Source organism: Capsicum annuum, chromosome 12, assembly GCF_002878395.1.
Source record: "Capsicum annuum cultivar UCD-10X-F1 chromosome 12, UCD10Xv1.1, whole genome shotgun sequence".
Taxonomy (NCBI): Eukaryota; Viridiplantae; Streptophyta; class Magnoliopsida; order Solanales; family Solanaceae; genus Capsicum; species Capsicum annuum.
The window spans coordinates 123,779,047-123,789,404 of NC_061122.1; the positions used below are offsets into that span (position 1 = coordinate 123,779,047).

At 33.1% G+C, this 10,358-nt stretch overlaps 1 pseudogene; it reads right to left on the minus strand.

Moving 5' to 3' along the window:
* Positions 1–356: 356 nt before the first annotated feature.
* LOC107849238 lies at positions 357–6,095 on the minus strand (annotated as a pseudogene).
* Between the last annotated feature and the right edge of the window lie 4,263 nt (positions 6,096–10,358).

Sequence of the window (10,358 nt, forward strand, 5' to 3'; positions counted from 1 at the left end):
TTTGTAGATACAATTCCTTTTATAAGAAATGAGAGTGAATATAATTTGCTAACCTCTTCTAACTAATTCAATAGCCCGTAACTAACTGCTAATATGATAAAGCTAATTAACTTATCCAGTTGATTCGTTTTTATGTAACAGTACTCCCTGCTCCAAAGAGATCCTTGACCTCAAGGATCAAAACCAGAAAATCTGGCTTGAAGAACAATAAGGTACTCCCAAGTTGCAGCATCAGTTGACAATTCTGTCCATTTGGGCAAAATTTGAGCAACAGTTCTATTCCCTTTCTTAACTGTCCTTCTTTGCAGTATGATTTTTGGATCTAAGCAATGAATACTTGCCATCAGAAGTAGTCATCAGATCCCAGCTTCAAACTTCAATTTCCAGTTTGACTCATAAACTTCCTTGAATATGTCCTTGAATCTTCCATCGTATTTCTTAAGGATGGTATTATTTGTGCTAAGATAGAGTGGCCATTTCTTTTGGTAAGCCATGTTCATAGAAGCTTCAGCGAAAGTACGAATAGACTCATCCGTTTTGTACATGGATAAAGCTACTCCACCAGCACCAGTGAAGTTGTAAACCTCGAATTTAATCTTTTGATCCGTCCCTTCTGGTACAAATACTAATTTGAGTTTTCCATCTCCTTGAATTATTGCATCAGTATCTCGATATTGATCACCAAAAATATGTTAGTCAATGCATATTGGTTTTGACCAACGTGGGACAATTCGAGGGATGTTTTTGCAAATGATTGGTTCCCTGAATATAGTACCATTAAGAATATTCCTAATTGACCCATTTGGTATCTTCCACATATACTTTAAGTTAAACTCCTTCATACAAGCCTCATCTGGAGTGATGGTTGCACACTTAATTACTACATTATACTTCAAAGTAGCCTTAGTGCTTTTAATTGTAACCTTATTATCTGTGGTATCATGGTGAGGAAGGCCAAGATCAAAGTATTTTATATCCAACTCCACAAAGGGAAAGATGAGCTTATCATTGATTAATTTCCAAATGACATGGGTCATTTCATCTCCTGCTTCACCAAAGTTAAAACCATTTTCACTATATTTGTGTTTCTGTCCCAAGCTTTTAATGACTGTAAAAGGCCGATCATTTCATCTCCTGTTTCACCAAAGTTAAAACCATTTTCACCATATTTGTGTGTCTGTCCCAAGCTTTTGATGACTACAAAAGGTCATCCATTCCGCCCAAAAGATGCAGTTCCTTCAACTATCAGATCCTTCTTACTGAATGAAGGACCAAGAGAGTAGAATAACATAAACAACTGCCTCCCTCCGTTCTCCATTTTCTGCTCAAAAGATGTCGAACTCATTTTTCCAAGTAAAGGCGTAGAAAACTAGAAAAGTAGAGACTGAGTGTATCCCTTCCCGTCGAGATCACCCTTGTTCTCAAGAGTGAAATAGGAACTAGAGAATTTATAATTGATGACTCCTAAGTGTGTAGCAATGTGACAGTTTACAAGGTACACTATATAGTCATACATTATCATCCTCAACATTATTACTTTCTTTTTTCCAATCACGTCCCAAGTTTCCAATGATAGAAAATAATCAATCCACACTTATACTCCATCACATGCAATCAGTATTGGTCTTTCATCTATTATTAGAAAGAGCAATTTCTCAGCTCTTTCATATGGGCAAATTTTTCCCCAAATTATCGTATCACTCTTAAAGTCAATCTATAAGTCGCACAAAGTCATGACCACAAAAATAATTGTATCAAAATGAGCCTGCTATGAGAGAACTTCTTTCCCTGTAGCTCTTAAACAAACATCACAAGTTCTACTATTGATTATGTTTTTCAACCCCCGGAACCTAATACAACCATATTTATGATCAAAGAATTATTGTTGGCCTTTATTATAAAAAATCTTACCCAATTCCCATTGGTTTGCACCAACTTCATTATGCTTCTCTTTTTCATTAGCCAAAACCAGATCCTCCAATTTTCTTAGAGTTCGACGAGATAACTGGAAATACATGAAGAGTTTGACTGCTCCAGCTTCCATATCCTTCTTGTTTCTTGTTTTCACCAACTTATCTTCATTACAGTTGACTTCCTCACTATTTAAAGAAGTTGCAAACACTTTATTCTCATTTTCTATGAAAAGATCATCTAGAACAAAGCCTCCAAAATCCCCTTTATTGCTCTTATCTTCTATGAAAGGTGCCTTATCGAGAGACCAATCATCCAAAGCATCTATATCTCTCTTGGTATCTCTATAGAACACATCAAGAAACAAGTCTTCAATTGCTTCTGTTTTATTATTTATGTCAATAGTACTACTATCCAGAGAATCTACATGTAAATCTCTTTTAGGCATTTCATCGAGAACCTTACAAGTATATGATGTCTTCTTAATAGAAGTTTCTTATGGATAGAAATGAGAAAGGATTATGGGGTTCAAAAATAACTAGTTTCTTTGCCTGCCCCAAATGGTTCCACCAAAACTACCACATATTCATTCCAAGATAAAGGTTGAATGTATTGTCTATACATCATGAAGGATTGATGCTACTGAATGCTTCACCTTCCAAGTGTACTACTGCCAGTCCTACTTTTTGATCCACAGCAATTTCCTCAAACTCGTAAAACTGATCCACTCTAAATAACCAAGAACTCACATCCTCTCCAAAAAATCTTAGAAAATCTAGTTTAGATTAATGAGCTATACCTTTTTGGTAACCCAAAGAATTCTTGTTTCTGGGCTCTTCCACCAATTGTCTCTCTCTCGATAGTCTTTCCTCTGAAGATTCAATCCCATCTCCGGTAGGAGTAGTATCCTTTCAATTTCGTTCTAGTTGTTCCTTTAATTCTATCACCATTTGATTCAATTTCTTCAATTTCGCCACTATACCATTAAGAACACCAATTTCTGAAAGTAAATTCTGCATCATTCCTCTTAATTCCCCCATTTCAGTTGGAGAATTATCACTAGACCTTGTTTATTTTGCCATTGTGGACAAGAACCCGAGTGTCTTTGATACCAATGATAGCCAAAATGCAGGGATGCACAGAGGAATCTTAGGTTTTAACAGCTGGACAGGAGTTTTTACAGAGAAAGCTTGAGTAATCAGCTATGGGGGTGGATTAGGGAAGAAGATGAAAATAGAATTCAATTAGGTGAACTATATTATTATTCAATTGATGATTGAATTGGTAGATACAATGCCTTTTATAAGAAATAAGAGTGAATCTAATTTGCTAACTGCTTCTAACTAATTTAATAGCTCGTAACTAACCGATATGGAAAAGATATTTAACATGTCCAGTTGATTCATTTTCTTGTAACATGATCATATTGACAAGAGCGTTTAAAGTTTATCAAAGGAAGAAGTAGCAAAAAGAAAAAATTAGTAAATTTTTTTAGAATACCTGAACTGCTATACAACAAATATACAGACAAAATTTACTCACATTAGGGCAGTACTTAGAAGTGGCCTTGCAAAGAGATTTAACAATACCCGCATTAATGATGAACAGGTCATCACAGGTCATACCAGGCTTTTGGTGCACCCCAGCAGGGATGATAACCACATCAGCTCTGTCTAGAGCCTACCTTAGCAGCTCTTCTCCTACAAAACCTGGAACCTGCAAAGTACAAAAATATGTTTACATAGAAGAACTACTAGGGAAGAGAACCATAAACTGGATATTTAAATAGGTTATAGGACCTAAAAGGTATATGAGTATCAAATTATTTACTACTGGACAGTCAAATAACATTGGGATCAAGTCATCTTAAAAATATATCTGGTTACTAATGCAAAGTGCAAGTGCTACTTTTTCTTCACAAGAAGAAAATTTGATCTGTTATTAAACTTTGCATTACTGTTACATACCTCATTTCCAGCACAAAACCTTTTATTTGCACAAGTCATTCATAATTTATTTTGAGACGGGGGTCTATCGAAAACGACCTCTCTATCTCACATTTGAGTTAGTGGTATGGACTCCGTATACTTACCCTCCTCAGAGCCCACTTAGTAAGAATATATTGGGTATGATGTTGTTGTTGTTGTTGTTGCTAACTTGAAGAGATCTCTAAAAGGAGAAACTTGTGTGTTGAAGTTCTTCAGCATTTCCAAGTTTCTTAAAGGACTTAACTCCAACTTATATGTGCTCTGATGTACTGAAGCGGAAAATATAAGTTTTGCAAGTTTTGCATCTCCTGTATAGTACTTGGAAAAGTGAAGTACGAGAATAAATTCACCCTCAAATTAAGTATTTGCGGGAATATAGGTAGGGGATATAATGTGCTTTCGCATCCTGTCATTCTTGGAAAGAAAAAAGCTGGTCTATTATGCTGAATTGACTTATCATTAGTAGAGAAATGCTTCTAAACATTATTGTTATCTTTGATAATAGATACTCTGCATATTGTGTATGTTGATGTTGCTTTAGCTAAAGAAGGGCAGCACATCGATTGATGCAAATGCTGAGGATAAACTGTCTTGAGAAAGTTTTCATCCTTTGCTTTTGACAAACCTGTATCTCTCATGACATTATGAAGTCAACAAAATTTGATCCTTTCAGTTATTTTGTCTAATTTCACCTGAACCATGTACCTTTGAGCTAACCCGTGCAGATAACATTCCCCTACCTCCATCATTATTGTATCTTCTTGGTCACCTTCCAATGAGATAATACCTTCAGTAGCCCATAGCTGATAAACTTTGTGCTAAAATCTTTTGATCCTCTAAAAAGTTGACCAAGTACAGAAAACTCAGCTTAAGTTGATATGCCAAATCATAATAACTTAAAGCCAAGACACCATGAATTCCTCCATCATATTCAAAACTTTCACCACTCATATGTACGTTAAGGTTTTGACTCGTTCTTCTCCACTTATCTATTATCGGTCTTCTAGACAAAAGTCTAGTAAGCACTTATGTGAGTTTTAATAATAAGTCCTTGCTGACCTACAACCAAACGACCGTTAAAATAATAGTACTTACACTTAATTTTTGTTGTAAATTATTAATGCTCATTTCTTATCGGCAACTATTTCTAAGTATTGATCATATAGCTTTTTTTCTGTTGTTATTGCTCCTAGATATGTTTTTTCTATCTTGATTCTAGACTCAATAATAAAGCAGAATTGGTACACATGATTCTTGTAACTGACCTTACTCGTTTCGGGTTGAAATCTAGCTGATTAATTTATTAATTTACACATAATAATTCTTATATCATTTAAGGAACTCTATGGCTCTGTTATAAATGTACTAAAATTACATATTATGTTTGAGCAGATTTTTACAAATCAATTGCACCAGGAGGAGGTGTCTTTAGGCAAACTACACTTACTGGGGAAACTATTTAAGAAAATCAATCACCAGATAAATCAAAGAGTTGTACTCCCATTGTTAATACAGGTAATATATTCAACTCAACTATATATTTATATTTTTGAAAAAGGTAATTTGTGTTATAAACAAAGGAATACACAAGAAGCATTTTAGTAAAACATACAACCAAAGCTATAGAATATCCTTCTAAAGGATCTCATAAGTAATCTAAAGTGGTAGGAAATGTCCTCTTCATCTTTAGGATATTCATGTTTAGACCAAAAAAAAGGACCAGGCAATTCATTTTCAGTTTCTGTATAGTGCAACTCTTATTTTAAAAGAATCTCTGATTCCTCTCTATCCATATAGTCCACCAAACGCAGGTAGGCTAGGATAATTTTTCATCTCTCCCTGTATCCTGATTTCCATCTATATTCCAACAAACTAGTGCTTCTTTGGGACTCATTGGCATTGTCTTGCTTATGCCCTTTATATTAATAAAAATCCACCATAACTTAGTAGTCTCTTTACATTGTAGAAAGAGATGGTTTATTGTCTCCAACTCTCATTAACATAGAGAACACCTAGAACATATATATGGAAACCTCTTTTCATAAGGTTGTCTTGAGTCAAAGCAGCTTCTTTAGCTAGAAGCCAAGTTAAGAATGCTACCTTTCAAGGCACCTTGAATTTCTAAATCATCTTCCAAAGCCAACCATCGACATATGGACCTGCTCTTTGTAATTTCCTGTAAGCTAAGCCAACCATAAACCTTCCTTATTTTTTTGGTAACCAAAGCAACAGATTATCCTCACTTGAGTTTAGATCTTTGTGCTGCTCCAGAATGTTGAATAATTTATTTACTCTATTGACCTCCGAATCATTAAGATTTCTCCTGAACCTAAGATCCTATCCCTATATGTCTCTCACTTCTCTAATTGTGGACTTTTTTTGTAAATACAGATTGAATAAATTAGGGAACATGATTTTCAGAGTCTCGTGCCTCATCCGAATATCTTCCCAGAATAGAGTCCTCCTTTAATTTTCCACTTTTATTCTGCAGTTCCAGCTTTCCTTGTCTTGTTCTGCTCCACTCTTTGAGTTCCCATATATTTTCTGTCCCTCAAATTGATTGTGCCAAATTCAACTAGGGATTATTTTTGAAAATTAGAAATTCAGAGAAATAACAATCACCCTCAGGCAAAAGACTACTAGCAATACCAATACACTTGAAATGAAATAAAGCAGGGCAGCAGTTGTTTATCGATACCAGTTCCTAGTTACTTTCTTTCCTCTACCATATACTCTGTCCAGTCAAATCCAATTACATAAACTCCAGTTGTTTTCATCCATTCAAGAAGTCCACCATTTCCATTAATGTAGAGGACAAGAGGTGTTTGTGATAACTTTCTTTTGATTATACTAACTATCTGTATTCAAAAATCTGAGAGGTGTTCAAAAAGGAAACAGAATGAGAGAAAGTCTACATAATGATTTTTAAAGGAATGAAATTTCCACACAATCGACTATTAAAGCACCCAAAGAATCCTTCTTTAATCCAAACATCATTTACGATATGCAACACTTGTGACCATAATCTATACATCTTATTTCCATGCCTAATCTACTAAATACTATAAGGACTCATCAGTTTTATATATGTATCAGTTAATTTGTTTGAGCTTATTTCTTATCCTAAAAGAAAGGTTATTTCACATCTTGGTTATATTTAAGATACCTTAGATCACATGAAATCTAGGATGTATTATACCTTTTTTATCTTTTCTTCACGTAATTATCATGATGTATGATTGATAAAACATTGTTTAGTGATTAATATTGCATTACAAGGCATCGTCATGCCTAAAATACATAAAACCTATGAAAGTCTATTACACTGACAGTATATATAAATAAGATATCCATTTCATTTGTGCATGTGTCAATCTTGTCGTAAAATATGTGACTTTTGAAATATTGTTGTGCTTGGTTAGTTTCGATACGTGTAGTACCTAGAGTCTTAGGAATCAACATTAGTAAACATAATCTTTTCTCGATTGCCATTATTGTATGACATGTAAGTTCAACAATTTGTGTTATTTCAAATTATCATCTTGCTTTTATTGACCGCATGGACCATGTAGTAGAGATGCTTTGATTTCATAAAGAAAATGTAGAAGCTCAGTTACTATTAAGTTGGATATCGGAGTTCTGTATTATTTAAATTGATATGTCATTATTCAAGAAAATTATGTAGGAAAGGGTATAGATTAATATGTCGGAGTTCTTGTATTATATCTAAGTTCAGTAATTTGGGTTATTTCAAATTATCATTTTCTTTTATTGATTGCATGGACTATTCGAAAGAGATTTTTGTTTCAAAGAGCAATTGTAGAATTTTAGTTACTATTCAGTTGGATGTTGGAATTCTATGTTATTACATATATATTACATATTGATCTGAAAGTACTCAAATGAAATAACCTGTACACACCATAGTGATCAAGACATAACTGTAAAGGTACTCAATTTTTTACACCAAGTTTTTTTTAATCAAGTAAAATATATCATTGACATTTGATAGTAACAAGGCCAACTTGGACACCCATTTGAGAAAATGTAATGCTATATAGCAACAGATAATTATTTTGTGTGCTCATCAGTCTTCTAATATTTCTAAGAAATGCTATTAGCTCTCCTATATTTTCTTTGTTTTGTCAATGCATTTCTTGACTTAGTTGGTTGTTAAGACACAACAAAATAAAGTAAAATTTTAAAAATCTTAGTCTTTATCATATGTATTATTACTATATATGTAAATATATCTACATATATACTCTGTTATTTTTAGATTTAGGTGGTATTTTAAATTGATGTTTTTTCATCAGATGATTCCACTAGACTCAGGAAAATTCATGGCAAGACTCGAGGAAAAGGGCTTGAAAAAATAAAGAAGGTTATGGGAAGCAAGATGAAAATAGAGATTCCAACTGGTAAAGGAAGGCCAACTAAACCAATTCAATAAACCAAACTATCCAATGAATTAGGGATAATTGCTCAAAATTTTCTTCCACTTTCAAACAAGTGGAAGGAACTTATAAGAGAGGATAAAGATATAGCACTAATTAGATGCCACGTAAGTATTCTGCATTTATTCTATTCTTAAATTAATTGATTATCACATTACCTATTTATTTAGTTAAACCAACTTTAATTGGCATTTCTTTTAATTACAATATGTCAATAAACTAAAATTTGCATAGTTCAAGTATGACAACTAAATATAGACTAAAGTTTTTTAAATTAATGAATCACCTTAGGTGATCGGGGTTAGAGCTAGAGACAAAGGTATGGGTTTATCCAATTTCAGTAACTTTGGTCCAAACTTTGTAAATCCATTTAATATGTTCAAATTATTAATTTGAAATCCAATAACTTTAAAAGGACTATAATCTGAACCTATAGATTTCAAATTATGGGTACAAATTTCTTGAACTACAATCTATGCTTTTAAAGGCATTAGAGTTTTAAGGTACTAAGTATGTTAGCAGATATTATGATTATAATTTTAATCTACAAGGGATTTTGATTGTTTTGTGTGTTTCTTCAATACTTATTTATTTTATAGGAGAGGTTTGACATTAATTTAGACGAGCATTATGTGAAAGATAGTTGAGAAGATATACTAAAAAATAGAAGCCGACAATGGCGCTACAAGTTAAAACAAAATTTGAAAGTGCACGCTCCGTGGAAGAGGCTCATAAAATGGAAATCAAATAGTTGACCTCAGATAATTGGAATAAGCTTTGTGACATATGGAATGATCCAGAGCACAAGGTCATTTATATTCATGTATTCTCGTTGTTATTTAAGTTATGATATTTATATTTTATTTGTAGAAATGATATAAAATAAATAAGGCCAATCAAAATAAGCTTAAATCTAACCATTTCATATGATCAAAAGTGTTTGTAGCAGCTCGTGCTGAAATTATAAGTTGTACCATTTTTATTCATTTTACTAGTGACACTTTGGTACTATTTAATATTGTGTTGTTTGGAAAATAAGAGAATAGACATGTAAGTTGTAACCCATTTCAGTCAAATATCTCTAAACACTATTTCATATTATTTTCTTATTATATAGGGTGAAAAGGAATTTGAAGGTGTACAGCCGGACAAAATTGAGTTCTACAAGCATACTCATTACACGAGTGAAAAGGGATGGTCATCTGTAGAAGCTAAGATTAACTATGTAAAATTTTAATATTTTAGTAACATACCATTGCATTTATTTGATTAATATTCTTCATGTCTTCTCCCTTAAATATTTTATTATTTTATGCAGAACAACATGAATGATTTGGAAGCTCTTATACTTCTGGAGAGTCTTCCATGACTATTGATGAAATTGTTTATATTGTACTTGGTACAAAGTCGAGGTAAATAAAAGTTCTTGGTAATGGTCCTAAACCTAATACTAAAAGGGCAACACAAAGGAGAACGACAGAGTTAGAAGACTCCCTCAAAAAGGCAAAATTGGAAGCTGCTAGTACCCAAAATGAGTTACACAAATGACTAAATGCAGCTAAAACTATGGTAGAAAGCCAGCAATCATAGATACAAGACCAATAGTCGTAGATTGAAGCATTAAATTCTCAATTGAACACTGTAGCGGCACACCAAGAGGAAATACTTAAGAAAATGCAACTTCTTGTTAGCCCATCGTCGTCAAGGTTAGAGGTAACATAAATTTATATGATAACTTCTATTTAATTCTTCTTTATTAAATATATAAATTATGTGCATGAACATGTTCTAGGATATTGTTGGTGGGTTTGTTGCTAGTAGAGGTATGAAAATTTAAGTTTTACATATATTGACTTGAAAGGACTAGGTCCAGCCGAAAGAAAACAGAAACCATAAAGACTATAAATCTAATCCTTCTTTTTCCATGATGACTGGAAAGGAATGGGTATGTTGTTGTATACTTCATTTAAGCTAGTGGTATGGACTGCGTTTAATGAGATTA